The sequence below is a fragment of the Calypte anna genome, chromosome 12, assembly GCF_003957555.1.
Source record: "Calypte anna isolate BGI_N300 chromosome 12, bCalAnn1_v1.p, whole genome shotgun sequence".
In the NCBI taxonomy this organism is placed as follows: Eukaryota; Metazoa; Chordata; class Aves; order Apodiformes; family Trochilidae; genus Calypte; species Calypte anna.
Window position 1 is genome coordinate 9,431,001 of NC_044258.1, and position 27,397 is coordinate 9,458,397.

General features: G+C 45.8%; 1 protein-coding gene across 10 annotated transcripts in view; it reads left to right on the plus strand.

The window, feature by feature from the left end:
* IP6K2 (inositol hexakisphosphate kinase 2) overlaps positions 1-27,397 on the plus strand; it is a 47,692-nt gene that overhangs the window by 12,235 nt on the left and 8,060 nt on the right. Inside the window, exon 1 of one of the 10 annotated variants that reach the window (XM_030458432.1) lies at positions 503-595. The exons of 1 other annotated variant lie outside the window; for it this stretch is intronic. The gene's annotated coding sequence lies outside the window, so the exon portion shown is untranslated. Of the gene's footprint in view, positions 1-502; positions 596-13,606; positions 13,822-13,878; positions 13,972-14,010; positions 14,222-14,412; positions 14,469-14,655; positions 14,679-19,278; positions 19,303-27,397 lie in introns of those variants that run through there. 8 more of the 10 variants (XM_030458429.1, XM_030458425.1, XM_030458427.1 and 5 more) reach the window with 8 other exon arrangements.

Below are 27,397 nucleotides of genomic sequence, written 5' to 3' on the forward strand. Positions count from 1 at the left end.
TCCAAAGTGCTGGAGGCTTTGAATTGCTGAAACTGGCACAGTTGAACCCAGAAATTGCTCCTACCAAGAGAAGCTGCCTACACGGCAAATTCTAGAGTTGCCTCCACCTGCCTGCAAGAGCTCTTGCCTCTGGCCTGGGAAGGGTTCATTTCTTGGGGCATGTTATTATCTATTAATTAGGTAATAGAGACCGTTGGTGGAGGTTTGGCTTTCACCTTCCATGATGTCAAGCAGAGGTCAGGGCCTGCAGCCATGGCGAGGGCAGTGAGGGCATCTCTGCTGCCTGCCCCACACGCAGTGTGTGTGTGCACGTGGGTACCACAGTTGCACATGTTCCTTCCCTTACAAAATAGGTCAACCTGGGGAAAAGCCTGCTTATCCATCCCCTGCTTTTGTGGGCAGCCTGGGGCTCTGGGTCCCAAAAACCCCATCCCAGCCCTTGTGCTGCATTCAAGGGATGGCTGAGCTCATCCTTGCTTGTGTACAGGGCCCCAGCTGAGCTCTGCCTGTGAGGCTTCAGGCTCCTGACCAGGCAGGGCTGAGACATGAGCTCCTCTCTGCCCAAGCATGGCTGTGGTGGAGGCTGCAGGATGGGGTGAGTGCTCCCTTTGGCCTTTGCTGTCAGGAGGATACTGTGGGGAAAAGGTGTGCTCCCCGACACCCTCCAGCCCCCCTCCCTACCTCCCCCCTCCCCAGTGGCCAGCAAAAGCCAGTCAGCTCATGAGGTGTCCAGGGTCAGTGTGGGAGCAGTGGGTCACAGCTGTAAGGAGCAGATGCCTGCAAAAATCCCTCAGAACTTTCAGGTTGTTATTTTAACTCATCCTCGTGGCCTTCAGGAGCTGGGTGACTGTTGGGGGTGCAGAAGCTTCTCAGGGGATGAGGAAGGAGCATAGAGGGCCTCCAGGACTTCTCCAGGAATCTGTGTTCGAGGTAAGGGGTGACCTTGGCATTGCTCCATGCTCAGGGTGTTGCCACTTTGGCCAGGCAAGAGAGGGAGCCTGTGTTGCCGACTGGCACAGCAGTGGGGTGACAGCCCATCCACATTGCCAGCATGTCCACAGATACTTTAAAGCCCAGAAACATTGCACTCCTGATGCTGTGGGTTAGCAAATGTACTGGTGTGGATCAGATTTATGAGAGCAGTTTCCTCATGACCTGGAGATACACAGGTAGCCAAAGGCTGGTGCTGGGGGGCTCTGAGGATCCTGGGGGATCCCACAGCTTCATTATCTGCTGGGAACCTGCCTGTTCCTGGAGCAGAGGTGACATGCCAGGCTTTTCCCTGAGATATATGCTGGTGAACTCCCAGCAGAGGTGATAGGGGAAAGCCCAGTCCAGAGGGAGGAGAGCTAGCTGCCTCATGAGAACATTGCTGCCAGCACGTTCGCTCACTGCTCTCGCTCTCCTATTTCAATTTGCTTTTCTCATTTGCTGCATTTGTTATTTTGTTCTGGAAGAGCTTTAGGAGGTCTCTTTGTGTCCAACCCACAGGAGGAAGCAAGGCCACCCCTCTGTTCTCCTTGCCCCTTGGTGTAAGGAGGCCTTTTTTTCCCTCCTTCATTTTAGCACTTTGATGTCCATATAATTTATTTTTGCAGCAGAGTTGTTTTCATGATAAAATGGAAATATTTCCTGTGGGTGGCTTTAAAATGAAAGGCTGAGTGAGGAGGCTAAAAATAGCCCTGTGTGAGCCACTGGCTGCCTGAGCCACTGGGCTGGGCAGGGTCTGCCTGCCTACAGAGACAGGGAGGTGGGGACCTGGTGGTCCCCGGGACTGTGACTGAGGAGATTCTCAGCAATGGTTAACCCTCCCCACACTGGAGTATGTGGACTGGTTTACAGGCCAAACTCTGGGTTGCTTTTCTCTAGAGCTAAGCTTTGTTACACTGCCTTTAGGACAGAGACATCACCTTTCCCAGTGTGACCCCTTGTTGGATGGGTGGGGACACAGAGAAACCCCACGGGACTATTGTTAATGGCATGGGTCACACAATGAAGCTTGGGGGTGCTGAGGCCACCAGCCTCTCCCCATTGCCAGAAAGGAAAAAGGTCAGTGTTGATGAGCAGGATGCAGCTAAAGGGACATAACTCAGTAGCTGGGTCTGCCCAGCCTGTGTCCCCAGGAGTGCAACAAGGGCTGCCTCAGCAGGAGCTTGTTGTGTCCTGGGTAGGATGTGGCTGTCAGCCTTTAATCACTGGCAGTGATGCTACTGGGAGAGCTCTCCTGGGAATGACTCTCTTTACATGAAACAACTGCCCTACTAGCGGGAAATTTCAGCCCCATTTACCCTGTTGATTCATCTTCTTCCCTTTCATCTTCTTTCAGATGTTGCTTTTTATATGGGGCTATAAATAGGGCTTGCTCCTGATTACATATGCCCAGCTATTACCATTTCTCACCCAGGCATGACGTGAGCAAATAGCCTCCTGGCAGTGATGTGCAATGCTGCCTTGGACTGTGGGCATGGGAGTGGGAGGGTGGATTTGTCTAGGGCTACTTCCTTCTTTTATTTTTGATGGCAGTAGCTCTGCTGGTGCCTCTGACTGCAGCTCATCGCAGCATCCCTTTCTGCTCTCACCTGCATCTCTTCTGTCCTCCAAGTATTGACCCTAAAATCCCACTGCCATGCATGGCTCCTGCTGTCCTGGGGCTGTAGAGCAGAAGCGTTCAGCTTGTGGCTTGGATCTGCAGTAGCGATGAGCTGGGCAGTACAGCAGGTGCCTGCCCCTGGGGACAGGGATAATGCAGCCACTTGGCATCCCACACTTTGACCACATCACAGCAGGATCCAACATATTCCCTGAGTGTGTCTTCAGAGTCCTGTAAGCATGCCAGGGGTGGCAGGGAGACCATCATAGAAGATTTGTTCCCTGCGTGGGCGCTCTCAGGCTGTAATTGAATCACCCTGCAGACATCCCTGATGAGGAGGTGCCAGGCAGGCTGGCCTGGGACAGTAATGCTGCCAGGAGGCACATCACTCAAAGACATTTGATATAAATAGATGGGAGTCTGAAACCAAAAGCTGTAATTGTGTGTGTGCCAGCATGAGACAGTAGTGGGTAAACACAGGTGGCCGCTGCATCCACCAAACGGGTCCCTCCTAAAATGCAGCTCAGTGACACCACTGGTGTCCCACAAGTGCAGCCTGGTGGCACAAGTGTCCTCAAGCATGGCTGTGAGGTGGGGAGTGGGACAATGTCACTGATCAGTGTCCTCCTCCTCCTCCATTTAAATCCTCCTCCTAGGAAGTTATGGACACTGAAAATCCCATCACAGGTTGAGCTGACACCAACCATGAACCCTGTGGTGCCTGGGGATGTGTGCTGGGGCAGTGATCTCTGCAGAAACATGGGGTTTGGAGCTGGTGATGCAGCTCATATTCCCCGAGGCACTGGGAAGTCAGCCATCTACTTGAAAATTACTCTCAGATGAAGGCAAGCGAGGTTAAATTGCGAAAGTAAGTTAAATATTTACAGCATTCAAATTAGGGCTGTGATCGGCTGGGCTGGGAAGCCTCGTGCACCGATTCCTACATTGTACAGAAATGTCTGCAAGCTGCTTGCACTGCCCTGCTCTGGTCCTTCCACACAGACTGTGGACCCAGCTGGCCGTGCTTCCCAGGTCTGTCCTTGAGGGATATCAGTTCCCTGGGTATTTTCAGTGCCAAGCTGCAGTGGGTGAAGGTGCTGGGGTGCAGTGCCAGGTTTGTAAGGCCAGGAAGAACAATGATCTCTCTTTAGTGGATCTGCTCCATAATAGGGACTATTGTGACTCTTGCATTCCTCTGCAACTATTTGGGTGGTTAATTATCCTTCCACAGATAATTGTGCCTTATTGAAGGGTGGATGTTGAAGAGACAAAAAATGGGAGACAGGCTCTGTTTCCATTTGTAGTGACTCCTCCTGGCCCTGCTATGGTGGGACAAGGGTGAATGGATGGATAGGGCCAAGTCTCTTACATGGGGCTGCATCTCCAGACCATGGACCGTAGTATAATTCTGCCTTCAGTCTCCTCCAACACTTAGAGGAGCCCAGCACCATGGATCTGGGGTGATTTTTGATGAATTTGCGTGACTCAGTGAAAAGGGAATTGATGCCTTGCCAGCAGGGCTGGTGTCACCAGCTGGCATGAGAGAAATTCGATGGGAAGAACTAGTATTTAGTAAGGAGCTGGCACTGGAAGGGAAGCACCCTGGTAAAGCAGCAGGGACTGGAGAGGATGGATTTCCCAGCAGATTTAGGCAGCAGGATCTAGGCAGCCACAAGCTGGTAGAAGCAGAAGACCTAATTGCTCTGATTACTGCTGTGCCGGTTTCTGCGTTTTCTTTGCAAAAACATAATGGTTTTAACATCAAGACTGAGATGCTGGAAAGCCCTCCAGCTATAAGGAGCCTGCCAGGGCAGGGTTGGGTGAGCTCATGCTGTGATGTTCCTAGTTCTCCATTTGCAGAACCCTCAGTGATGAGGAAGGCAGGAAAATTAACCACAAGCCCCTGAAGACCTTCTCTGTTTCCCTAAAAGAAAGGAGGGAAAGAGCCTGAACATGTTTCCCATCTCCTCCGGGACAGCCCTAGTGTCAAGGGTGCCTTGAAGATGCCCAAGCAGAGATGAGGAATTTGGGGCTTTGTGGGTGAGTGTGGAAAAGTCTTCAGGATGGGTACCCACACATCACACCGACACAGTCTGGCTCTGCCCATGGTGCCAATGGGCTGTGGGTCTGCCTTGTCACTGTCCATTACAGGGTGGCACAAGTTCTGCCCTGAAAGCCCTGAATGGGGCAAGCATGGCTGGAGATGCCCTGAGGGGGCTGCAGCCCTTGCTGAGCAACACAAATTGTGTCCCTGTGGGGTGATGGTGGTAACAGATGACCACAATCCCTGCCAGCTGTCAGCAGAGGTGTTCCACAGGCTTCGTGAGCAGGCATGAAGTGAGGCTCTTGTCACCTTTGCAAGGACAGGACACCCAGTGCAGCCCTGGTCAGCTTGCCAAGGTGACCAGACAATGCACATCACCAGCCTTGTGCCTCCTGGCCAGCACGGCACCAAGCCACGTGTGATGAGGGAACCAAAATGCTGTAGCTGGGAGGATTTTGCAGCCTTTTTCATTAACCTTGGCCCAGATACAGCTTGGTTTAATAATCCCTCCACAGATTGCCCAGATCAGGGCTGCATTTGCTTCATCCCTGAGATGAGAGAGAATAATCAGGAATATTTTTTTCAGATAGCTTCACCAGCTCTGACCCCGCTAACAGATTTGTCCTAGGAAGGGTGAGGGGGGGGCAGCCTTTGCTCCATGCCAGCTGCAGCTCACGTTCCTCCCAGCTCCAGTGTGGCTGCTGTGCCTGCTCGGCTTGTGAGCCTGCCCTACTTTGGATCAGCCCTCAACATCTCTGATTTTGAGGTCAGCAACAGCTGCTGGCAGGCCTGGCCGCACGCTGTGTTTACTTTTGAAGGAGCTCAATGCAAACACAAAATGTACAGCTTCCTTGGGCTGCTTTAACTGTTTCATTATCCCTGCTGAGGAACTGAGGTTGGATTATCATGGGGCTCATGGCCCCCATGCAGCTGTGGCTGTTTGTACTGGATGAGGCTTTGTTCCTTGTACTTAATCCTGGGTCTGGTTATTGAGCCCTTACTAATAACTGCTTTACTCTGTGCTCACATGTAATCTCTGTTACTCCTTTTCCCCTGGGGGATGAAGGGCATCCTTGCAGCTCTCTGGTGACCTTCTGCATCCTCTTCCCTTTAGGGGGTGCTGAGCTTTCCTGGTGAGGAGTTTGCCCCACACTACTGGCAATGGACCTTCTGCCAGCCAGGCAGAGGCATCACAAATATGCCCTCCAGTCCTACTGCATCGGCCAAAACCTCCTACTGCCTCACTGGGAGAGCCTGGCCCTCACTGACAGGCAGAGGAAAAGAGGCAGGAAGCCAGTAAGACGTCATCTCTGTGCTGGGAGTACACACTGTTCCCTTCTGCAAATGATTCTGGAGGAAGGAATTTAACTCAGAATTTCCTCTTTCAGAATTCCAGCCCTTGCTATAGACAGAGTCTTCTGGAAGAGAGATTTTGACTGGCTGGAATTCAGGGAGAGGGTAGCTGTGGGGATTGGGATGCTGCTGGGGGAGGGTGCTCAGCCAGCTTGTATCCCCCTATTTCCCCATTTCTGCTAATGGTTCCTGAACAGGTTCCTGTAGCCCCATCTACATTGGGGCTCAGAAATGCAGAGATAAAAGCTCGTTCTGTCTCAGGTGGCTCCTTAGAGGCCCAAGAGGTGCTGGTGCACACAGTGTCAGTGTGCATGGGGAGGCATGCAAACATTTGCAGCCTCACAGGCATGCCAAGGGCTTCCTGTGGAGATCCCCTGCCTCTCCTTGTTGCCCGGGGGCTGCATCACTTCCCCAGGCTATCTGTGCTCAGCTCTCCACCCAGGGGCTGCTGGGATGCTCGTGTTTCATGGACAGCATCTTTGCAAAGAGGTGCAAGATGAACCTTCCTCTTTGCCATGTGGCTGCTGGTGCAACCTTTCAGGCTGAGGCACCCTTCCATGTGGCTGGTCAGCACGAGTTGCTCTTACCCAAGGAAGGAACTGGTTGCCAGGATGGAAATTGTGACTTGCCTGCAGGAGCAGCTCTCTCTATTAGTAGCTCCAGTGCCATGCTGTTCAGCTTTTGCTTGGAACTGTTTTGGCTCTGCAGTGGTCTTGGTACTGGGAACAGCCAGTATAATTAGCACTTTCAGTGCCACTTGCCTGTTATGAACACTGAAGCCCTTTGCAATATTCTCTGGAAGAATTAGGTCAGTGTAAACTCTCCCTTTGGAAAAGAGGAAAAGCATGGAGGATTAATTAACTTGCTTGGTATTGCACATCCAGGCAATGGCAGGGCTGCTGGAAAGCATCTCCCGGTCCCGGGTGCTCTCCCAGCAGGTTGCTCCTCCTCTCTGACAGCCACCAGCACCAGCAAGATGCTCCTTGTTTGCTCTCCCAAACCAGGCTCCATCCATCCACCAGTTTGTGAGTGCTGCCTGGTTGTCTGCTGGCCAAGTGACAAAGTTCTCATCCTTACAGTGCTGCTGCTCACGGTTGCTGATGCCTGGATGTTCACAGCCGGTGCCTGTTTCAAAGCAGCAGAATCTGGCGGTGATGTAATCCATAACTAAAAATAGCCTGAGGAAGAGTCCCTGAAGCAGCAGGAGAAACTGCAGGGAAGGGATATATGGGATATATTTCATAAGAAATTACATTCTCAATTGATGCTGATGCAATCCATCCTCTTGGCATCGCCTGGAGCACTGGTGCTCCAGGGGCAATGGGCCAAGAGCACTGGCTGCTGTCAGCTGCCTGGGCCCTAGAGACCTGAGGGAGCATTTTCATCCCAGCTGGGAGAGAGCACTGCTCATCCACATCCATCCTTTTGTGTAGGTCTTCTGATTTGCACCTTTAGCCATGGAGAGTTGGTTGGGGAAGACAACAGCCAGCTGGAGGGTAGGATGGAGAGCCTGCAGCAAGGGACAGGAGGGTGCAAGTCCCAGCCACAGACAGGCACATTACAGCAATTTTGGCAGAGGACAGGTCTGTTGTTGAGAGGAGAAATTGCTCAGAAAGTCCCCTGTGAAGTAACTATGTGAAATCTCTAATAGCTGAGCCTGTTTCTCCATGGTGTTCAGTACATGGGGCTGAACTTCCCTGTGTGGCCATGGCCCCAAGGGGTCTCATAGCCCTGGAGCTCAGACATTGCTGGCCTGCCCATGGCATCATGGGCTCTGCTACACGCACTGTTAGTTCTTCAGTGAGGACAAACTCTGTCAGGGAGAAGGATTTTTCTCTTCCATGAAAAAAAGAGGGTTAATTTTGAAGCAAGCTGGACCTCCTCATTTAAGAGAACCTGGTAGAGTTTTCCCCCCTATAACTGAGATCACAAGGCTCATCAAAGCTGAAAGATACCTGGGCGGTCATTTTGTCTTGTTCAGCCTCACCTCCTCCCTGATGGCTCAGGTAAGGTGGCAGCTCAGAGGAAAGGGGAAGGAAATCCATGTCCAGGCTTCTTTATGGGAGAAGAATCTAGAGAGTGTCAAGGGGGACTGCCTCCAGGAGCAGGACCAGAGCAGGAAAGGGAAGGAGGTTTTTGTTCCTGTGGTAGAGTGCTAGTGCTGGAGCATCTGCAGCATGAGCCTGTGGTTATTTGGTTACTGCAGGCTTGGTGGGCAGGGCATGGAGCTGCCAGTTGGTCTGTGCTGTCCCAAGCCAGAGTCACACTGATTTCTGTGAAGAAGCAGATATTGCAGACAGGGCCTGGCCCATCTGCAACAAGAGGAATGGGGTGAGTGAGGTGTCACGAGCCCTTTCCTTCCTGCACAACAGGTGCCCTGTGATGTGTGAAATGCAGACAGTCCCCTTCTAATTGCTATTTTTGCTGCTATTTATTTCTCTCATCTGACTTACTGCTGCAAAGACTTCCAAGCATTAAATCATCTGTATGAGGACGAGAAGTTTCCTGTAACAGGTTCTTCACCCAGGAGGACTTGATGAGGGACACCTGCAGCTCCAGAGCCAAAGCTTCTGACCTTCTCTTGACTCTAAACGTCTCCAAAAAGGTCTGGGACTGGTCCTGACCCACAAAAATGCAGCAGAAGCAGGATTTGGTTTGTATCTCTGGGTGGAACCAGACTGTACAAAGAAGTCACAGAAGTGAAAATGGAAATTGAAAGCTGGGGGTGGCAGGTTTAAAGCAGCTGAAGGACAAGCTGACTTATTTTGATTGGTATTTGTATCTGAACTGGCTTTTCCCTGCCCTAAACAGCCTGCACTTCTGTGCTGAGCAGCACTGGTGACATTTTGGCAGTGCCAGGCAGGAAGGTGTGGCAGGGTGTGTGACCCTGGGACACCAGCCAAACCCCAGTATCGCCTAGCTTGGGAAGTTGAGTGTTCCCTGGAGGAGTTTCAGCTCTGAGTTGTGCTCCACTTTGCATGCTGGGGAGTTGGGATTGTTTTGCTGAAGGAAAAGCCATGAAACTGTGACAATATAGAGGGCACAGAAACTTGGGATGAGAACACAAGATGCATTGTGGTGAGGTCTGGATGAGCCAACAAATACTGAGGGTCTCTGGGCAAAGCCCAGAGCAGAAAAAGCACAGTTCCAGACACAGGAGTCTGGCCTTGAGCACCACCATGATAAACATGATTATTCTACAAATAATAACCCAAATAGAGATAATTATTCCAGTCTGCTGGAATGGCTGTTATGCTGCTGCCCAGCCCTTTGGGATGAGGAAAGGAGCTGGGGGGATTTATACACCAAGGAGAGCCTGAAGGAGGCTCAGAAAAAGAAGAATCAGACAGTGAAGCTGTAGAAGGAGAAACACTGGGGGACAGAGCTGCCACAACCTACAAGCACAAGAGGAAACAGACGATGTCAGCTCTTTTCTTGCCCCTAGAGCACAGCCAAGGGGCTAACACAAACCTGTGGGTTTTGGGTTTTCTTTCTGGCTACAGAGCTTGCAGCAGGGCTGTGAACTGCCCCAAACACCCCAGCAGCCCGAGAGATTCCTTGTGTGCTCTCCTAGACGTTCCTGGAAGACTCTGTGTGGGTGGTGCCAGCATGTCCTGGCACCCTTACCCTGTGCCCACCAGGAGGTGGGGTCCTGCCTATGGATTTAAAGGCTCTGTCTTGCCCTGCAGGATAATTTAGGAAGAGGTTATATGGAAAAAACCCTCTGGCGTCTCCTGACCTTTGGGCACTTGCTATCTATGTATTGTTCTTTTTGTGTGCTTTTTGGCAAGTGATTGCTCTATCCTACAATAACACATGAATTCTGCCGTGGCAGCAGTTCATTAGGTAAGAGAGAGTCCTGCTGGGGAGTTACAGCCTCAGCAGATAGGACTGATGAAGGCAGGGGAGCAAGGGCACAGCAGTGACTGGCATTTTGTTACCAGGAGCCCAAGCGAGGTCTCCATTAGCAGCCACAGACACCTTCTCTAGAGCTCAGTATGGCTGCGTGGGCAAAGCTTCTGTGGGGGCTCATCTGGGACCCCCAGGTCTGCTCTCTGAGAGGCTGATCATCTCTCCAGGACAGGCCAGGGGTGCACGTGTTGCTGTCTCAGAGACAGCTTGTTGTTGCTGCCTTTTCTGGTTGCTCTCCTGCATCTTCCCCTGGCAGTGGAGCAGGCTGCAGCAGGACCTAGGCTCACGCAGCCAGCCCAGAGCTTCTGCAGAAAGAAACCCAGTGAGCAGAGGTGGTTTGGGCCATGGCATGCAGCCCTCTCCTGGCAGGTGAGGTGCCTGCATGGCTTGGGCACTGCTGCCATCCGTGGGATCATCCCCCTTGCCTGAAGCACAGCCAACAACTGGAATCTTAAGATGTAAGTTATAGATGTTTTGCTTGTGGTTCCTGGGTCTGGTCAGATCAGTTCAAAGGAACTTGGGGTAGAGAATTTCCATTAATCACAGCCTTTTGTGGGAAGGCACTGATCCTTCACCTGCAGCCCCTCACACCCTGGCTTGATGAGCAGCAGCTGTCAGTCCTCCATCTCTGCAGTTCTTGAGAAATCCCAGAGCTCGGCTTCCATCCCACTAAAAAGTCTGGTTCTGTTTTTCTTCCGTGCCTCATCCATCAATTTGTAATTGCTCAAGAGTAAAGGAAAGTGTCTGGCCAGAGCTGCTGGGGCTGAGGCAGCTTTGCTGTTGCTCCATGCATAAAATCCCCATCGGTGCCCTCCTTCCAGCTCCATTCTCGTAATTATTATTTTCAACCCTGACAGGACTGAGGATAGAGTATGGAATTTATTTCCATGCAAGACATCTTTAAAGCATGATGTTTCCCTGTTACCTTATTAAATTAAGTGCTGTCCTCTTTCAGTGGCCTAGCTTTTTGAGCCCTGAATCAGACACATCATCTGACGAAATGTTTTGCAAGTAAATCATAATTAGTACTGTGTATACTTGTATTAATTTACCATAGACACAGTAAAAAAAGCATGGACCACACCATCATGCAGAGAACAGGATTCAGATTTTGGATGAGTACTATGCAGTTTGAGAATTGTCTTGGGTTGGAACCAGGACGATTTGGTTAAAATGGGCTGAATTCTGGAGGGCTTACATCTTTTGATTCATGTTCTCAGCTGTTATGCAGATGAAATATTGCAACACTCATCATGGCAAGGATAATATTGAGCTAGGGGACTTTATAGCATTCTTCTGCTTCCTGGAAAAGTAACAATTCCTATCTCATTCACTGGGTACACAGAAAAATTAATATGCACATACTTTATGTCCAGGCATGTTTCCTCTGGATCATGGATTTGACACAGCTCAAGGGGGAGAAGTTTGTTCTGCTGCTTCCCATATTGCACCAGGTCTGTAAATAACAGGAAGTGCTTGTTCCTTTAAACTGTCAGTCTGGCACTTTTCACCAGCTCTTTAAAAACACGCATGTGTATATGTGTGTGTGTATATATATATATATATACACACATAAACACAGTGCACACAAGGGAAAGGAAAGTGTTGAAGCAGGATGTTTATTGCCTGTTTATTTTTGTGAATGGTTTTGGCAGTGGGAGAAACAGGAACCTTTCTGATTGCCTGCAAGAGCAGATCCTTACCAGCTCCAACCCTGCATCTCCCTTGTCATGGCAAGAGAAGAGTTGCTGTTGCAGTGATCCCCAGAGATAAGCATCTTCTACTCAACAGCTTCACACTGTTTTTCAGGGTGAAATGTTCTCAAGAAGGTGGTGTGAGGTCACTGGGAGTGTCAGGCAGCCAAAGGATCGTCTTTGCTCGTGTGCCTGGGAGCACAGCAAGCTGGAGATTCATTCCAGAGCCGTTGGGAAGGGGGGCTGGAAAACCATCGTGGGTGTTTAGGAAGTGACAGTGAGCCGTGCAGGCAAAGGCAGAAGGGGAATGAAAGGCTTGCTGAGATGAGGTCAGCCTCGGTGTGTGAGATAGCTGAGTGGCTTGCACAGCCTGGAATGGCTTCCCTGCTAATTAAGGGGAACGGGAAGAAATGCAGTAAGGAGCAAGGCTCGAGGAAACCTAATGCTGCCATGAGCATGTGGGAATTTCCCAGCCTCTGGAGGGATGGTGTAGCCACCCCCTGGGGAGGGGTCCCATGGGGTGGCTCCTCAGCTCCCCTCTCCCTGCAGCTGGGGAACCTAAATCAGATGTGAGCTGGACCAGCTTTGGACTTGCAGATGAGTTAAAACTAGTAGCAAGTATTGATAATCTCCAGCCATAACTTCCAGTCTGTTGAGGCCTGCTCTCAGAACCAGCTCCAGACCAAAGAGACTTGGACTTTAGATATCAAAGGGAAGTCACCAGTTTTAAATGGTGACACACACTTAAGAATGCAGATTTTTAAATTAAAATAATCATGATAGCACGAGTCAGATAAATGAGAAAACTCTGAGCAGGTAGCCCTGTTTGTCTTTGACTGTCACCCTCATAGACAAAAAGAGGCATATTTTAAGCAGTGAGAACCAAGGGGTATAATTGTTTCTTATACAAGACTGCGCATGCTTGTACTTTAGAGCAAGGAGAAATCAGAGAGATTTCACCCTCTGAATCTCACTGGTGAAGGGATGCTCACCTCTCCAAACCCAGGAACCATTTTCAAGCCAGAGACTCTGTGCCCACACAGGGGTGAGCAGTCAGAGAGCATAGGTGGGAGGTTTGAGCAAGATGCTCTGTGTGAGAATTCTGCCTTGACAACCCATGGCCAGAAAGGCTGCATCCCTTCTGGAAGAAAGAATGCCTTTTGCTGGGTCTGTTGTAAAGCAAAATTGTAGTGGTTTGTGTGGCTTTTAGCTCTCTGACATTTATTTAAATTAAATGCAGCATAATTTTTAACTAAGTGGAGTTGTTCTGTCTCATTAGTGTGATTAAATGGATGGCAGCAGAGCATTACTAAGTTCATTGTCAGAGAGACTGTTGCTTAGTAATTTAAACTGCACTAATCTCATTATTCAGTGTTTTTGCCTTACAAAGATGGTGGCTCTGTTGTTTCAGGCACATTCACAGGCTGGCATGCAAACCCTGACAATTGCAGTGGTGTTTAAACCATCATGCCACAGGCTCCTAGAAGTCATTCAGGGTAAAGCTGAGTAGGGGGAGCCTCTGGGACTTCCAGTGACGTTTGTGGTGGTACAAAAATGCACAACTAATGGAGTGGTCAGGCACAGGGCCTTGTGAGCCTCCTCTGCTCCCAGGACTTGAGAAATGCTCTTCCTTGGCCTCACAGAAGTGTCTGTGCAGCCAGGGCCCAGTAAGGTCCAAACTAATGTCACGTATTTCACGTGAACAGAGATGAACCACACTGAAGCAGGCACGGAGGCAAAGCTAGCGGGAAGGCGATCGGTGGCTGCTGGGGCCTGCAAGCCCAGGAGGTGTAACCCCAAGGATTGTCCAGGGCACAGATAGAGGAAACCCAACGCACTCGACCAGGGCTGGCACAGGGCTCAAGAGAACTTGGTGGGCGACGGGAAGCTTGCACTGGCGTCTGCCAGGCCGAGGTGGAGGCTGCGTCCTGTGCCTCCTCACGAAGTTGAGGCAGTAGTGTGGGTCTGGCAGCCACGGAGAGGCCGCCTCTCCCCGCGGTCCTGCTTCACAACACCAGGCTCTACGCAGCAGGCCGACCACCACCAGCTCCCCACGGCTTCCGTGAAGGGGTACAGAACCAGACCGGGCTGCGGAGCCGAGAACCGGGACGCCCTAAAGGTGCCCAGCGTTGCCTGACCCAGCCGGGCAGCCCCTGCCCCGCAATCACCACCCGCCTCGGCTCCCCTAGCAACAGCGGCGCTGGCGGCTGACCAATCAGCGCTCAGCGGTGAGAGATTAGCCAATAGGAAGGCGGTGGCGGGCGGGGCGGGCAGGGGTGGGAGGGGGGGTGGCCGCCCGGCGCCGCGCCGCCATCTTGACGTCTGAGGAACAAAAGAGGCGAAGTCGCCGCCGGCGCCGGCCTGATTCCAGGTAACGGGTGCGTCCCCCGCTTCCCTGTGCTCCCCCAGCCTGCCCACTCGGTGCCGCGGGCTCTCCGCGACCTCGCCGCCAGCCTCCCCCTCCCCGGGAGCGGTCGGCCCTGAGCGGGGGGTCGGGGGCTGCCACTGGCGTATGATGCGCGGCGGGCTTTGCCTCAGCAGGCCTCAGCCCCGCCCGCTGCGGGAGGTTGGTGGCTGGACCGGGGGAGGCGGCTGCCCGACTTTGGGGATGCTCAGCGGCAGTCTCGGGTGTGTGGCGGCGGCAGGGGGAGGAGCATTGCTATGGGCTCAGCGGGAGGGGAGGGGGATGTTGCCTTGATTCCCTCTGGAGGAGGGGGAGTAGGAGCGGGGCTCTGGCCTGGCATCACCTTCCGGGGATGTTGTCCGGGATGCGGGGGAGGGAGGTATCGGAGGAGACGGAGCTTATCCCGGTTCGCACACCGCGTCGCGCTTCCTTCCCAGCCTTGCCCTGCCCCGGCGGCTGTACAGGGCGGAGGTTAGCGGGGCGGGAGGCTCCGGCAGCGCCGGGCCTCGCTCGGGGCGGGAGGAGAGGGTGTCCGTAGTTATGCGGTCTGACTGACGTGTCTGGGTGACCTCGGAGCTGGATGTCACCCCGTGCTGTTACTCAGCAGTTCTCACCTGTCTGAATAACCAGACGCTGGTTTTCCTCTTTGCCCGAGTGATGGATGTGCTGCAGGTTTGGCAGGTGTTGACAGTAATATTGCAAAATGAAAAAAAGAGCGTTGCATAATTGGACGTGCTGCTCACGAGTGCCCTTTTTCTGTGTAAAGCTGAAAGATGAGGTGATGCTGCCTTCTGAGCATCGCAGGTTTATAATGCCTTGTTAATGTGGCTTGGGGCCTTCAGGTGCTTAAACGAAAACTCGGGTGAGGCTTTGGAAATCGTCATACTGCTTACGAAAATAAATGTTATCGTTGTTGATAGAATAACAGACTGTGGGTAGTTACACCCTGATACGACCTTGGCCTTAATTCCGCTGTGAAAAGTATGCCTGTTTAACACTGATATCTTTCCTGATAGGTGCTGGAATTTAATTACCTTCCACTTCTAGCCTGTCTTTTCCTTGTGTGTCCCATATGCTCAGGTGTTTTAGAAATCCTTCCAGTGCCCATATGCTTTTTTTAGACAAACACCTAAGGGGACACTTCTGTGTCAAGTATTGCAAGTAGAATTTTGGTTTAACGTTTAGTTCTGGAAAATGAAAGCTAATGTGAGTTTATTTGTCTTTTCAGTCAGACAGTTGAGTTATTGATCATTAATCAACATGGAGCAATGAGATGAGAGTAAAGCAGTTCAAGTTTGACACTTGAAAATAACAATGTGATGTTTTTAGCTTTTAAACATTAAGAATTGGTAAATTTGCTTCCAACTGGTTAAATAAGATAAGAACTCTTTTGTAAAATTTATAATTGTCTTAAAGTTGAAATGAATTTGTGTATTTTCAGGACTTATGATAATATTAAGGAATGGAAACTAGGGCTATATACACATGCATACAGGCAACAAAGGGAGTGATTATTTTGTTTACATTTAGCCTACATCTTCCAGTTTGCTTTTTTTTTCCTTGGTTAAAATATAATCCTAAATGAGGAAGAACCTGATACCAGAAGTGAGGGATATGCTCTTAAGTGCTTAGAAGTGTCTCCTGGTTAAGGGTTGCAGGAAGGATTTCAGGGGAGGATTGCAGCTATTCGTATGTACTTGTTTGGAAACATTTCAGACCTTAAACTTGACCAGGTTAAAAAGAAAAAATCATAAATTTATTTTAATTAAGTTAATTGAAAAGCTCTTTTCCTACTTTTTCTGTTTTTTCCGTTCATACCTTTCTGAATTAATAATCTATTATCTTGTCTGTCACACTTTGGTCATACAAGTAATGTAAGCTTCATGTTGCTATTAATCTTGAGGAAGGGTAGATCAGAGCCATGGTAACCATGCAGTATGGTAACTTGGGAAGCATCTGGAAAATTGGACAGTGGTCAGTCGTATGAATGCTGGGCTTTGTGCTCTCAAAAATTCTTTCCCTACCAGTTGCTTGTAAGGAAGACTTCAGGTTTGTCAGGCATGTGGTTTTTTCAAGCAGGATGAGAAAAGTTGCCTGCCAGTGGATGGGCTTACCACAAGTCACTGGTATCGTGGTACTTCAGTTATTCTCTGCTCAGCTGAGGACTGTGAGAGGATATTTTGTGGATGTTTTTTTCCTCTACAGGACACAGAAAGGGTATAAAACCTTGTGATAACCAGAGGTACCTTGGTCTGTCAGCTCTGGTGCTAGGGACACGTCTGCCTTTTTGATTTAGGAATTGTTGAAGGCAGGGAAATGCATACTCTCAGTTTGCTGGTAAAAAATCTACTTCACTAGCAACAGAGGGTCCACAAGGATGTTGCGTGTAAAAGGATGAATTAAGAAAAAATTTGTCTTTATTGTCTGAATGTTTGTAGTGATTTGAAATGGATAAGTTATGGGGCAATTCTGGAGTTACTGGTATATTAAATGTCAGTTACATTTGATGATTCTAATCTGATGGTGTGTGGAAGTTGTGAGAAAGCTGAGGTGTTTCTCTGGTAACTCAGGAGCCCTACTTCTGCAGCCCCCTTGGTGAGGGTCTTGCCCCAGCTGGAGAGTAGTTCCAAAGTGTCTCCTTGGTAATGCTTCTGATTGGTTCTGCCCAAGAGCTTCACTTCAGGTGGACAAGGCTAGGGGCAAAGGCAGGGTTTTGAAGTGAAACATGGTTTGATGTGGCTTATAATGCTAAGCCAAGGTGTAGCTTCTTCCTTTTTGATGTAGTTCATTGGTTTTGTTAATATTTCTGCACCAGTGTTTAAACACAGAACTTTTTTAATAGTTAGAAATGTATTCCAAAAGTTTAGATACTGCATCAGAAGATTTGAAGGGCAGAAATTGAGACACAACTAAAATTTCTTATTTGAATGTAGTCCTAGCTGTACCTAGAAGTGTGGAGGTAAGAGCTAAACTCCGGAGTTTGAAGCTTTATTAAGCTGGTATTTCATATTCATAATAATTCTTGTGTGTTCAGTGACCATGGGCTAGAGCCATTATCTGAAAGCTGTCAGGTTTTTACACTGGTGTGCAGAAAATCTTGTTGCCTCTCATTCCATTCATCCACTTAGCAGTTGTTGAATTTGCTGATGCTTGGCTCGTCCCTGTTGGCAAAAGCTGCAGTTGGTCTCCAGGCAACGCAGGTCCGACTGAGCATCTTTGCCTTGCTTGAAGAGATGAAAATTTTCCATTGCGGGGAGAGGATTTTTCCTCTGTTGCTAATTCATCTACCTGGCTCTGTGTCTTGCACAAGGTTACTGTATCTTTGAAACAATATAGGGATAGCTTTTAAATATTAAGAGGATACATTTTAGAATTTTAAGGTATAACTGCTGATGTGCATTTCTCTAGCTTTTTTTTAGAAATAGCTCATTAGAACGTTATTTTTGGGCCTTTCATAATAACTATTTCAAAATAATATTTCTAAGATTCTAGCTAGAAATTTCTCCTCCTGCAAAATCTAACAGGTTGTGTTATCATTGGATGTTTAGGAGCTTGGAATCATCACTGGGGCTGTGTTAAGAGTTAAGGTAATGATAATCCTTGTGATAGGTACAGAAAGTACTCTCACACTGCTGGTTATCAGATACTTAACCTGCAGCCTTCGGTGACCCTGTGTATGGGTTGTTTGTGCATATGGGAGATTGTCTACTGGACATAGCTGGAACCAGCTAGTGCCTAGTTTTGTATCATTTTACTGGAAAAAGAAAAGCTTGATCATGACATTATTTTGGCCACTGAGAGTCTTGCTTTATGAAGACAAACTCTGTGTTGTGCCATGATTAATGGCTGGGCAGGAGACAGCACAGGCAGTGACTGGTTTGGAGCTGCGTACGTGCTCATCATCAGCCAGTTAATAGTCTAAACAGAACAAGTGAATGTTTAGTAGCCTTTCAGCTGTACTGACTCTCGTCCCAGTCTTCTGTCAGTCTGTGAAGATATCCTACAAATTGGAAGGAACTGTGGAAAAAAAAAACCCAACAAAACATTTGGATGATTTACTGAAACTGCCTCAGGTTGTTGAGACTGACAGTGAACAAGCTCAAGGACAGAAGATACAATTATTTATGCTCTTTTTCCTTAGAAAATCATACTTAAAAGCAGCAAGAGTTTGTGGGGTCTATGACAGAATCTGTATTAGAATAAGCACAGCAAAGATGTAAAGTTTATTTTCTTGAAGTGCAAAGGGCTTTAAGCATATCCAAATAGCTATGCAGTGCTGTGATGTAGACATTTTCTCCAGTGCCTGAAAGTTTAGCAGGAGTTGTGGCTGCTGCCCATTTTCTGCTTATTGAAGATGACCTCTTCCTTTGAACATTTGCTCATATAGTTTTCCAGAAGAATGTTTTAGATATATGAGGATAATATGATGGCAATTGGGCAATTGGCTTTTTTTTTTTTTTTTTTTTTTTCCAGTGACATCTGTTAGGTTAATGATCTTATTCATTTTTACAAAGCTGAGTGAAACTGCTGACATGGAAGACATCATCTTGATATGTATGAGGTGTTAGCTCTCTTAGAAGACTGATTCAGTTTAACTGAAGATGGGCTAAATTGGTGGGTGGATGTGATGGCTCATACTGAAATAACTAGCACTGTAACTGTAATCTGTTCAAGCTAACTCTGGAAAAAATTTGAATCTGGCTTAGTATAGCTAGTCAGTTTTCTGAAGATACTTCTGTGAATACTAAAGTTGAGGGTATAGTTCTTAGATGAGGAGGTAACAAAATGTTTATGGAGAATAAATTCAGGATTCATGAAAATAGTCTCTTGAGAATGAGGGGTAAATGAAATAAATGCTGATGGAGCTGCAGTGAGTTGTGTGATGAGAAGAGTGTCTTCCAGTTCTGTTGAAACAAAACCTTTCAGATATTGAAATGTAAATGCTGAAAATATATTTTAAAAATAGAGGCTTGGAACAGGAGCACAGTGTGGATGGCAGTGCTATATTGCAGTTTTTTGAAGAGTAAATGGGTTATCAGCAGTCATCCTGAGTCTTCCCTTTTTGACTAGTGAAGAAGTCGTGCAAACCACACTTGGTTGTGTGAGAAAGTCACTGGGTGCTACAGAAAATTGCATGAAAAGCAACAGATTTGTTTAGAGGGGCAATAACTACTGTGGCTATGTCCTATTACCTGGGCTAATAAAGTTGACTATTGCATCACTGAAGGTATTTCATCCTGCAGGGGAATGAGGGCAACACAGCAAATCTCTGGCAAAAGCTTCCTTTCATAAATTACTGAAATTGGTAAGATTTTTTAAGTGTTTTTGTACTGCTGTTTGACCCTGTAATTGGTCCTGATCTTGGACTGTGAGATCACTGAAAGATGAAACATGAAATACATAAAGAATTTTTCTTTTCAAAAAAAGCAGGTTTGAACTTCTATGGAGGTGTGCTTGTACAAAAGGTCCTTGCCCCTTTTACTGGGGAGTAACCATGTTTGAAATGGGTTGTGTTTACCAGGGGAAGCATTCATGACTTCCTCTTAATTTTTGTTGTGCCACATCAGTCAGTCTCATGAGAATCCTCTCCTGGCTCTACTCATTTGTGTCCAATTTGCTGCAGTTTAGCAAGAAGCACCATGAAATGATTCTTTTGTATTTTGGGGTTTGAACTTGCATAATTTTTCATCCTGGAAGGAGCTACAAGTTCAAGGAGCTGTATGTTCAAGTTCTTAGGCTCTAGTTATTTTCATAACTCTTAGGCAAAGTGCATGTGGAGGTTTGAAGCATATGAACTCTTCCCTTTAAGATGAAAGTCTGGGTTTTATTGTCTGATTTCAGATGTGTTTTCAGTAGTATGAAATAACTTGAAACACAAATACAATTTTACAAGATGTTGAAAGCATCTCCTTAACTTGAGCTCTTCTGGAGAAAAACTATCATGATTATCAGAAGTCTCAGAACGTGTACTTGAAGAATTGTAGTTAAAAACATTGACTCCCATTTCAAGTCTGAAAGAAGTTAAAACTGGATTGTAGGATTTGGGCATCTAAGCTTGAATTCAACAATCTTGTCCTATAAGTTACTCTTGCTTAGGTTTAAAGAAGTATTAGGGAAGGGAATACAGACAGAGAAAATCTTTGTGTAGTTAAGTGAATGTGGCCCTTGAACGGGACAGTTGTACTCTTGAGCAACTTCTCATATATAACAACTCCAGGGCCAGTCACAAAGCGTTTTATTGTTGAGTGTCTAGAAATAGAGTTCTCAGACAGCTAAATTCATGGTAAAGAGAAAGGCATAGCCTTAGGTTTATTTTAATTTTAATGCTTGAAGGTTGGGGGGGATTGCTGTCTTTGAGTAACACTTTATGTGTGTAATACACACAATTTAGCTCTTGCTGTTGTATTTTCAGAAGATTAAAGGCTGAATTCCATTTTGGTTTCTCCACAACAAAGAGCAGTATTTTCTTTTTATAGAACTGGTGTTTTTAGCCATTGATGCCAGAATACTGTTTTAAGATGGATCAGTTTCTAAATAGGAAGTTTAAGTAGCTTAGTTTTGGTGGTTCGGGTTTCCTAGTTTCCATGGCATTTTTACTTGGAAAAGAGTGTAGTTCTTAAATTACACAAACCCTGGAAAAACCACATGGGTCACAGTTGGATGCTCTTTTCTGGCTGAATATGCTTAGTAACCTGTCACTTTGCTTTATTTTGGTTCTAGGGAGATAAAATAGCTCTCCCTGAGGGGTAAGACTGTGGCATTTTTCCAGAGGAGTTGTTAAGCTTACAGATAGTGTAGGGAAAGCTGAAAGCTCTTGCTTTTTGAAGTATTGGTTGTACTGAGCACATAACCTCACTGACACTGAAGAAATTGCAGCTGTGGGGGTTTAATCTAAGAAGGTTCTAGATACTCTTGGAGACCACCTTGGTTACTGCTGTGCTTTCAAAGACAAAAGGATTGGGGAACCGAGTTTCTCTTAGTAATGTAGAGCGGGTTTATGAAGATGGGGATAGGATTGTGCATAATAATAGAATGCTATGCAACTTAAGGATTTTTGTTTGTTTGTTCTTTAAATATATTATGCTTAGATAAATCAATGTTCTGTAATTCATAGTTTCATCTATTAAAGTTGTCTTCAAAAAACATTTCTAATGCTTGCTACTTGAGAGATGGCTCTATAGCTGTAGTGATAAGTTTATAAAAGTAAATCCATGTCTTTTAATCAGTGTGGCAGTGTTCATTTTTCATAGTAACTACTGCTGTTTTTTGGTTTTTATTTTAAAGGAAGATATAACTAGAACTCTGGAGATTAAAAGGTAGCATAAGATAGCATAAAAATGTTGGTACTTTAAAATGTTTTGTGCTGGAAAAGTACACATTTCTATACATTTGTCAGAATCTGGGTGCATCATCCTTCTTATCTATACTATAGACAAAATTCCTACTTGATAGGCCTGACTATCTCATTGCAAAAGTAGTATCTACAAAGGGCTTACACTCTGGAAGTTCATAGGAGAACAGGATCTTAAATGTAGCACTTGGGAGTCCTTTGACATTGTAGGCAATGTTGGACTGCCCTCCCTCTGCTCTCAGTGGAGTGGAGGAAAGATCTAGAGTAGCAAGTACTTCTAGCTGTGACATAGCTGAGCTGAGGTCCTCAGAAGAATCTAGGGTATATTTTTCCTCACTGTCATTTTAAACTGCCTAGAGAGTTCTTTGTTTGTTTGTTTTATTTTATGGTTTTGAAGATATGCAAAATGTTAAATGTTTACAAAAATATTGTAACATTTCTAAAAAAAGAATAATAAATACAATTTCAGCTGTGTTTGGCTTGTCTTGTGCCAGTGATAGATGAGCTCTGGCACACATCATAGAATTTGCTTAAAATCTAATGCTATTGGGTGTTCAGTTTTATTGTTGAATTCCTCCAATAATGCATCAGGAAAAAATGTACACAACTTGATACAAGGAGTTTCTATAATTGGTATGCAGAAGGGCAAGGGCTGCTGAGCTGATGAAAACATACTTTCCACCTGGTAGTAAGTGTGTGTTATTTCTTGGTGGGAATTCTTTGGTCACCATCTAAAGTAGAAAGAAAATGGGTTTAGCTTTCCACCTTCCAGTGCTGAGACTCTCTTCTTCAGGAAGAACTTGTTCTTTTTTGGCTTTTTGTACCTGTAGGTGGTTCTGATAAAGTCATCACTACAGTGCCTGACTCCCATAACCCTCATGATTTACCACTGAAAGCTATAGCAAAAGTACATCTGCTTGGAAAGGGAATGCATGTGTAGTCTCAGTATGTAGGTGTGGAGGAATTGGGATATGATGCTTGGATTCATACGTGTTCCTGATGAGTGTTTTTACAAATTCATGCTTACTCATTCCAGAGTGCTAGTCACGTGGGATGACTTTTAATTATTATTAGACTGATTTGCTGTAGGAGAGCTTAAATAGCCTTGGCTTGTGTCAAAGCTTACAGCTCAGCAACTTTTTATTTTCCCCTCCTTTGCCATTACAACCAGTTAGTTTAAAGTTATACTTAATGGAAAAGAAGGAATTTTTTTCCACTTTACTCTTTCTGTTAAAGTGAACTGATTGGAGCAGTTTCTGAAGTACCTTATGGCCCTGGGTATTTCCAAACACTAGCCAAATTTGTTAGCAGATGTAAAGACCTACAGCATACTGCTGCCTTGTAGCATGTTTTGTTTCTGCATTTGGGGAAAACAGAAAAGGAAAGAGCTAAAAAAGCAATATGGTCACCTGAGTGATGTCTCCCCCCACACACGTGATGTTGTGGCAATGCCTCTTTGCCTCCATCACGATGTTGAAGGCTATTAAGTCTGCTGTATTAAATTTGCTTTACTTGTAGTTAAAGGGACAGGGGTTTTGTCAGTGCATTCTTATACTGAAGATAAACTTTTTTCTTAAAATGAGTTACCAGAATAAATGTTTACTTCCCATTATTATGCAGATTTTAAGGCCTTTTCCAAAACCATAGTATTCCTAGAAGCACAATATTATATAGGCTTTGCATTTCTACCCCAGTGAGATAAAAAGCTAGAAACTATAGTATTTATTGCTTTAACTTAGTTGTATTGTTATTATTAAAGACACAACAAGCTTCAAAAGTGCCTTAGCATGGGATTTGTGTTGTATTTAGAGGTATAATGCATCCTCAGAGTTAGGAATCAGTTAATTGTAATAAAGGAATGCAGAGATCTTTCTTCCATTAAGAATGAAAAACCTTTATTGTACAGTGTTTGCTTCCTAATATCTCACAGTTCATCTTTAAAATGGAATCTTGTATTTTTGATAAAGTTTCAAAGCAGCTGACTGGATGCTAGAGACTTTGAGTATATCCATTCTAGTGTTAAGAACTTCTGGAGCAGAACACACCAGAGTACCCTCAGTTCATGAGCCAAGCAGCAGCTAAAGCAGCAATTCCTTACCAATGTTACACTAGGCTAATTTGCTAATAAAAGTGTTACGTGTTGAGGGATGTCATTGGTTTTTATCAGAATGAATCACAAGCTGAGCACGACCTTTGAGCCTGAGCATGTTTATCATATCTAATGTTTTTAATATTCTGTTGTTGCATCCTCTGCTTTGTATTTTGTGTTCTTAGATTCAAAGAATGTACCTTGCTATTTGTGAAGTAACATAATACTAGTGGTGGAATATGAAGTTTGATCACATGAAGATTCTAAAATTCCTGTAGCTATTCCAGCTTGATAGGTATACTGTAGGTTCTTAAAGTGTGTTTATTCTGCTTCAGTTGTGAAGGGTTGTTCTCTTTCAGCATTGCAATGTCTTGGCAGCTCAGACCTGAGGTACTTTTTCACTTTCATGCATGAAATGGTTGGTGGGCTCTCACAAACATACCATCCTCTTCCTCACTGATATTTGCCTGTTCCTAGGTACTTAATCAGCTGGTATTTATTTTTTCCTGAGTATTCTTCCCTTGAGGCAGACTTCTCTTCAGCTTTTTTAAGGGGCTACTGATACATTTGTGGGTTTTTTTTGTTTGTTTGGTTGGTTTGTTTGTTTGTTTTTGTTTTGTTTTGTTTTTTTCCCCGTTTTCTGTTCTCTGTCTGCACCATTCCTCTTCCCCTTGGAAACCCGGAAAGAGGCTTAACTTTGTCTGGTTCAGCAGGGCTAGAGTGTCCTGCAGCAGCTCAGCTCTGCAGGTAGCTACCCTGCCAGCTTTCCCTTTGCTCTGCCCAGTGAACTGAGAAAAGGACAGACAGAGGCTTTACTGCTTTGCTATTTCTGTCACTGTAAAGCTGGTTTATGGCTGTTTGGAGCCACAGATACTGACCACCCAAAGTGAAAAGTCTGCAGTTCAGAGAACCCAGTGTGAGTTTGCTTAGGTGGGCAGCTTTACATCAGTAATTCTGCTATTACAACATTCTGGGAAGACATGTTGAGGTGTTGTTTTTGAGATTGTTATGAAGGAAAGATCAGCTTCTTAATTGAGAGCTGTGCTCTCCAGAGGATGTGTTTGTTAATGCAATTATGTTGGGACTAAGTTGAGAATCTATAATGACATGAATACCTTCCAAAGAATTCTGTCACCTGAGATTAATATTAAGTCTGAAAAACATGAGTTCATTGCAGTATTCTTTCAGTGGTCATTGTCACATGTAAATGAGATTAAGGTGTCTGTACATGTCACTTCTTTTTTACAGATTGGAGTATTAAACATACTTTGCTGCTTATTGTATGAATGTCATGGCTCAAGCTATTATTTTGTTTAGATGATGTTTTATTTGCTTCCCTCAAGTTTTGTCAGATTTTTCTTGACATGTAAAGGAATAGCACATTTTTTTTCTTTCTTCTGAGGTGTCCTTTGAACAAAAGATTTTAACCATAGGCGCTTAGAAGCACGTAGGAGGGAAAGGGCAGGGTACACTGAGCCTGTGTTTGGTATCTGGGGAAACTGCCTGAAAACAGCTGTTCTGAGCCTTTTTTTTTTTTTTTCTTTCCCCAAAGAACATTGAAAAGAAACTGGGTGTAGAATCAGGAAAGACAATGAAGAACTGTATTGTGCTTTTATGCAGATTGGCATCAATGCCACTGGAGGCTGTTGAGTCGTAAGTTGAAGTTTCTAAGGAAGTGAAACCAATTTTACATACTTGTGAGGCTGTTGATGGAAGCAAGGTATTTAGAAACGAAACAGTGAGAAGCATTTCTGATGGACATTACAGTTGTGCTCTAGGTCCTGTTAATCTGAGTGGCAAGTTTCCCAATATTATGTAGGGCCGAAACGATGAATAAATCCTGATTGTTGGTAGTGGTACAAGAGGAAAAAAGCCCCATAAGATCTTAACTCACAGTTTTTTTGCAAGTGTGAAGAAACTAATTGGATTAAAACAAACTGAGTTTATTAGCTAATTGGTGCTTTTTACCTCGAAAGGCTAAAACATATTAATTTTTCCAAGTGCAAATGAAAGCCTATGGATTCTTTAACTTATCAGCAAGATTGTGCAGTCTTGCTGCTGCCTTCTTGAGCGGTTGCTGTGTTTGTATCATACATGCATTATAGGTTTATAAGAAGGCAGTAAATTGCTTTGTGCAAATGAGCTTGGCTTAAGGGCTTTATGGCAAGGAACTCCTTGCTGATGCTGTTATTATATTTTTTTACTATTAGAGCTATAAAAAACTTGCTTTGTTATCCCTCAAAAAGGAAGTTACACTGTGTGATGTGCTGCCAGATCTTACTTTTCCAGGAAGCAGTGAAGTAGCACAGTCAGTCCTGTCCAGTTCTGTGCTTGGCAATGCTATTGCTGACTGATGTGGCGCACCACATGCAAGTATTATCCAGACCACTTGGGCATATATGAAAGCAAACAAGTTGAGCTGTTAATGAGCTCCCTGAAGATGTGATGGGTAAACAAGGTGGTGTTGTGCATTGTCTGTGGGAGTTGTGTTCTGCTACAAAGTAATTTCTAGAAGGTAAATACCTCCTAGGCTTAACTCCTGATGAAGCTCTTCTCCCATGCAGTAGGACCAGGCCTAACTAGGTGTTTGAGGTTAAGGGATGTTGCAAGGTACTTTCTAAGTTTGAATTGCTGCAGCTGGCAATCAGTGTCTGAATATCAGGGGTAATTAGGAAGGTGGCCACAAAATGGTAATGCTGTCTTGGACAGAGTGGCTCATGTCCCTTTACAGTGGCTGTGCCAGTGTAAAACTCTTGTCACCATAAGATCACCTACCTGTGTCACTGTGCCTCCCAGTGAAAGATGGTGCTTTTCTAGCTTTTGCTGGGAAATTCCAGAAGTCTGGAGGCACTTTTGGCTCTAGGAAATCCTCATGAAAAAGACTCTTGAGACTTGTAAAATTACTGGTGCTTAAAATTTCTCTAATATAAAAGAAGAGGCAACTCTTGGGCAGGAATTACTTGGGCACTAATGCGGCTTGCCTGGTGTTTGGTGGAAGGCTGAAGTATGTTCCAAAACTGCTGGTAAACCAACTCGCAGTCAAGTCTTAAGTGAGGAGGGTATGACCCTGCGTGGAGTGGGTGGTAAAGTGCGGAGCCAGGGAGCAGATCTACCTCCAGAGCACCGGCAGTGCCACCTCCTGACTGCGGGGGTGGATGGGCTGTCTGGAATTAAAGGTCAGGCCCGGGTACTCGGCTCTCCACGCTGTCTGGGCACTGCTGTGGTGCTCAGCTTGGTTTAATTAAACAGGGTTTGGGAAAGAGCTTGTGTCTTGTGTGGAACTCAGAGGCTTTTACCTGTGTGTCTCCAGGTTGTCGAGTTGTTGATGTTGAGGTAGATGAGAAGCTTATTTGGGGATGCAGCACCTGCATTATGAAAAAATACAACAAAAGTAGTACAGGTAGAGATGGCAAGTTTACTGATTTTTCTCTAATCTTAAAATGTGGAGTATCAGAAGAGATTATTGTTTCTTGGAAATATTATTCCAGATTAAATTTTACATATTCTTGTAAAGAGAAGCCTGAGTTTCGTTTTCCGAGTGAAATGATTCATTAAAAAACAAAACGGTAACATCCCGTAAAATCTGGAGAGGGGAAAAAAAAAAGCTAAGTGGTGTGTAGTGAGTAAAACTATTGATCTGTTATCGTGAGGTACAGGTAAACATTCCAGGAGCTGGAGTTCAGTTGATCGATCTGTTGTTTCTTTAAGCAGTTTAGTTGTTTAATTCAATTAGTGCCCTCATGCCCAGGGCGTGCTGCCGTGCTCCCAGGTCTCTGCTTCTCCAGTTAATGTAAAGCTGTTAAATGTCTAAGGAGGACAAATAAAAATAGACCTGTGACCTAGAACACTTTGTAGTCTCTTTGAATTAAGTGCATTATTGTTCGTGCAACGATCTTCAGGCAAAATAAGTACGGAGTTGTTTTTAGCTGCAGAAAGTTAATGATTAAAGCGCAGGTCTAA